At 28.3% G+C, this 5752-nt stretch overlaps 1 non-coding gene across 1 annotated transcript; it reads left to right on the top strand.

Annotated features, from left to right (window-relative positions):
* The first annotated feature begins 1728 nt into the window (after positions 1-1728).
* Trnae-uuc (transfer RNA glutamic acid (anticodon UUC)) lies at positions 1729-1800 on the top strand. The gene has a single exon. It is a non-coding gene; the product is annotated as a tRNA-Glu (tRNA).
* Positions 1801-5752: the final 3952 nt, after the last annotated feature.

The raw sequence follows: 5752 nt of genomic DNA, 5'->3' as shown, positions 1-5752 counted from the left end.
TCATTTCATTATTAACAGAATTATTCCCTGATTATGAAGTCATTGATGATAATCAAGAAGAAAAAACCTGATGCAGGAAATTTACGAAATCATCATTTAAGTATTCAACGGGAAATTTCCAAAGAAATGTTCAAAACAACAGAAGGTGTAACGTCTATCAAGAATAGTATTTATAGAAAGTAAAAAAGATATATTTTATAAATACGAAGGAATTAAATTATAAGCAAATATTATAATTAACATTTGTATGATTAAAATATGTTTGTATAGTGTAAAAGATATGGTGTTTAGGAAAAATATGCCTAGAATCGGGCTCCGTTGTGAACGTCAAAGACGAGGAAACCCGCGTGTCGAATGAGGTCAAGAACCTAAATAAACTAAAATTCTCTGTTTAATTTTTTTAATAACTATAAACTTGGTACATAATTGTTGTTAAATATAATTATCAAGACATATTTTTTTATACGGGACGTACATAAATGAGTGACATTTATGGTGATAATATTTTGACAGTCTGATATTGGATTGGATCCCAGGAATATCCAAATCCCAAGCGGATTCAAATCTTTGACAGAACATTCCTCGTGATGTCAAAAAGACCTTTGTTTAAACCTGAGATGTAACATAGTATAAAAAAATGCTTTAATATATAAATAGAATGTTTATTTAAAATGTCTCTCTATTCCCGATTACATTCGATATGGCTGAATCTATTTCGATAGAACTTTCGAAACTTGTGTCGGTTACATAAGACAAGGATAACCGGAACCACCCTGATCGTATAAGAAAGTGCCGCTTAAATAGAAATTCTAGAAAGCGGTCAAAAAACTTTGAATATTGAGACAAATAATGTTTTGGGTAAAAGCGCAAGACATTTAATCTAATTATTTGGAAGACGGGTTTAATTTAATTAACACTCATGTCTTAATGAGAGCTCGAATCTCTAAGCGATTATCCAAAACTTTCCAAAGCGCTCCGATCTTCCAAAGAAATCGCTTGCAAACATTTTTGTTTGAGTCATACAAAGACAGCTATTGTATTTGTCTTTTTAACAATAAAACTGACTAAACATAAGGAATACATAATGTGTTCAAAGTTTCGGAGATTTCCGCGATGACGAACCAACACATGACACATACATTACAACATTAGCACATAGTATGTATATATGTACACTTCATACGACTAGGCCGATTTGTATGCTGTTCAGGTATAAGAATAGGCGAAAATTGAGAGTGTTACAAGAATTATACAATTTTAAACCTTATGGCAGCAGTGATGTGATTACGCCGCAAATATTTCCAGCGGCTGTTTTAAGCTATTATGTCATAAAAATACTCACACGCACTTTATTATAATCGCATTTTAACCGACTCCACATAATTGGTACAGGTTTCAGATTAAATCGCACTATTTTTTTGACAGCATTTCAAAATGCACAACATATTCTATCTTTTTTGTTACATTCCATGTTATTTATGTGAATTATATTATTATATACAAAAATGATATTTTGAGCAATGTGGTATAGTACGTAAGATATTACTAAATATGTTTGAATATTTTCTATGTTTTCATATATAAGTCTTCGAAAATTATTGTATCAACGTAGATTATTGAATGTAAGACGTATATATATGTTAATTTTTTCTTATAATATTATACCTATTTTTAATATATATATGTATATAATTTGTAATGATTATCTATTTCGAAAATCTTCGTATCTCCCGTATGGTCTAGTGGCTAGGATACCTGGCTTTCACCCAGGAGGCTCGGGTTCGATTCCCGGTACGGGAATTTTTTTTTAATTTTATATTTTCCTTTTTAAAAGTAGTTTTTATATTTAATTTTAGAAATAACATTTTATTACGAAAATTTCATTTTATTAAATTAATATCTGCAAACGTGCCAAACTTGTGTTATTATCATGATTTATCACACAATATAAGTGGCGTTATGTAACAATTTGTTTAAACAAAAACTTAATGACAACTTTATTTGGCTGAATGCCTGAAACCTGTGTCATTAATCATTGGTTGACATTTGTTTATAAAAAAAGCGCTATTAGCGGCTGAAAGCGCTTATCATTGTAATACAAACATTTTGATTTTTTATATGAATTGATTGCAAAAATTAAAACCGGTTTGATTATAAAAGACATACTGATTTTAAATTTATTCGTTTAATTTATCACAGACGATGTTCATATAAAGTTAACGTAGAAATAAATCATTTAAATTATATTATTGTATAATGAAAGCCGAATCATAGGTTATTTCTGACAGGCTATACAAAATACAAATATAAATGTCGGCCATATTAGTATTTTCATTTTGAAATCGTTTTAATATTTATTATTAATTATTATTATTGTTTAGATACTAGACGATATTATAATATATTTTATTTTTTGCCTAAATTGTCGATTATGTAATACTTGTCTTCGTCACATAAGTTTAAATTAATTTTAGTCTAAAATAATTCATAGGCATGTTTTAAATTTTATATTATTTTATATAATACATATATAATATTGTTAGGTTAGCCTTAATTGATGTTTCGCACGACCGGTCGACCTACAGGCCCATTTCTACTAAGTAATGCTCGTTGCCCTTATTACGTGTCTGTTTAAAACTCAACACTGAATGTTTCAATGTTTTCCATTTATATTCCACATCAGTTTATTTACGATTGTATTTAAAACCTTTAAACTGTAAGTATTTAGTTTAAACTAGTATTAATTCTTTTGATAGCTTTTAATTTACATTACATACATGCTTTGCCTATACATCGTTTTTTAGATTAAATTTTTTTTCATATTGCGTAAATTTTTAAGCACTTCCCAGTTGTTTCTCAATAAATTACTAATATATTTCATCGTTGATATGAAAACTCTTTTGTACATCATTACGGACGACGATGACACTTAATATTTATTTATATATATTTTTTGTTATAAATTCATTTTCTCAGTGACCCCCAAATCAATGAGCACGCTCGTGACAGTGACCCTTACACGACCTGGGACAATTTGACATCGTCGTGGAATGATTGCATCAAGATATTTATAGGGTTCCGTATAATATTATACTAGAATGAATCACAAGAACATATGTATATAAATTATATTAAAAAAATAATTTAATAATTAAAGCAATAATCTTGTAAAAGTTATCTATTTCATGTTATATATAGAGTTGTATTTAAAAATAAGTATATAATATAGTTGCATACTTTTTAATATATATATACTATATAATATATGTGTATTCCAAATATACGGAACCCTAAATATATCTGAGGTCACGGACAAGCAATTTATGAGAATCCCAATGTCACGAATCGTCTTATTATTATTTTTATTTAATATCTAACAAACTTCAGATGTGACTAACAGTTAACATAATTACGTTAAAACAAAACTAATATTCTCAGATTACTAAGCGTTTTTTTATTATTTTAACTACATGCTCCCGACGTCTCGGTGACTCCGCAGCCAGCGTGATCACGGACAGACGAGACGTGAATGCAGTCGTGCAGTATTTTGTTATGATTATCACAAACGCGTAGTAAATCCGTAAACATCGCTTTTTTTTCATCGAACACACAGAAAGTCGTAGATCTCGACATAATTACGTGTTTATAAACGACGGGAAGGCTGTTTACCTTATGATATGTACCTATTATATGTTTCTCAAAGTAACAAAATTAACATATCTTTCGTAAGTACAAATTTTTTTTACGTTTGATTTAAATAAAACAAGTCTATACAAATATTGTAACTTTTCATTACAAATAAATTAAATATTAATCAAAATGGCGTCATGGCTATACGATTTGACAGTTAGCCTAATATATATGTTACTATAAAAGCTCTAACTACGGTAAATCTCTAGATTTTCCAGTAAACACTTACTTAGAACTTACCGATATGATTTGGTAAATGTAAAAAATAGGATGATTCTTTCATGTTTTTGCCATACAAATTCAGTACACACTAGGTTTTAGGAATACAATGAGGTATACTCACTTATTAACTTCAATTAACCTAACCTAAACTATTACTTTTTGGATATTCACCATTAAGAATTGGTAAATCTTAGGTTTTACTGAAAAATATTGGGATAAACCGCAGATCGAGTTTTATATATATCTAAATATGTTAATATATATACAGCCACAGTTAAGCTGTGATATATATAACTACGTCTCATTTACTTAAGAAATCATTAAATAAAAATGTCATAAAACCAGTCATATATCCGTTAAATACATATACATAATAAAATTAACATAATTTAATAAAAAAACAACTTACACAACGAAACTTAACCCCTGACCTTGGATGTCAATAATAACCACGAATTGTCAGCGTCGTTAGTAAAAAACATACAAATATATTTCTTATATATATAATAAAAACATTAATAGTATATAATTATTATATACACCTTTCGTAAATCATGTTTTTACAAATATGGCGTACAATAGAACTTATAAATTAAATCGCCCACCTCCGGACGTTTCCGTTCGTAAGGATGTATGTATTATAAGAAATAAACATTTTTATAATATATATATATATATATATTTTTTATATATAACTGTCATGTTTTAAGATAAACGTAAAATTTATGTTACAACCCCTAGATCACGGATTTTGTATGTCAAATTCGTAGATATATAAATTAATTCGATTATTTCCTTTCTAAGCTTACCCCCGTTTATATCGCAATGCTATGTAAAAGCATCTTATGTGTATAGAAATAAGGTTTAAAATCCATTGGCTATAGCTACAGGGTGTTACACGAGGGTTGAATTGTAACAAATTATTCAATAATTGTTAAATTTTCAAACGTCACTTGCATCATTGACCGTGAAATCATGTTATTGTGTGTGTGTTTTTGCTTTAAATAAACTAGAAATAAATATAGGACCTTCGCGAGTTTCATTCATTTAAATGAAACTAATATTTTTCGGATATAAAATACGCGTGATTTATTTATTATTAAAACTACATACTCCCGACGTTTCGGTTACATTTCACCAACCGCGATCACGGGCATACGGGAAGTATGTAGTTTTAACAAAAACTAAAGCACGCGTGGTATATCCGAAAAATATTAGTTTCGTTTAAATAGAAATAAATCAAAATAAATAGTGTAATTTAGATTAATTATTGTTTGCATACAACATATTTCCTTTATAACTTTTGGTCGCCATTTTACGTTGAACTTAGCAGTTTAAAGTAATTTAATTACCTCGTATGCGCGTCACATATAACGATCGTATCCAGTTTTTCGTCAAACACATTAGACATAGCCTTATCAGTGTAGGCTTAATCGTGTTAACTTATTTAAAGACTTTATTATCTGTCCGTTAGTTTGTAGATAATATTAACGAAATTATTATCTTATATTATAAATGGGCCTATAATTATTATATGCGTATAATTTTTCCAATATATAATATACCAATAAAATGTAAATTAAATGATGTTAAAAATAAAACGAGATCCTCGCTTTACTATTAAGCAAAGAATTTGATAGCCAAATAACGGGTCTAGAGAATTTTGTTTGTTAAAACTGTGCCGTCCTCAATATCGAAGCATAAAATCGATTTAACTGTCAACGATTTTTAATTGTCTAAGTTTTTGATGATATAATTAACATTTTTGTATCCAGTACAATAAAATACAATAATCGATGGACCGGGAAATAAGACCTATATTTCGTTATATATATATATT

The sequence above is a fragment of the Danaus plexippus genome, chromosome 28 (assembly GCF_018135715.1).
Source record: "Danaus plexippus chromosome 28, MEX_DaPlex, whole genome shotgun sequence".
In the NCBI taxonomy this organism is placed as follows: Eukaryota; Metazoa; Arthropoda; class Insecta; order Lepidoptera; family Nymphalidae; genus Danaus; species Danaus plexippus.
Note: the sequence above shows the minus strand (reverse complement) of the source record. Positions and strands in the feature narration are given on the sequence as shown.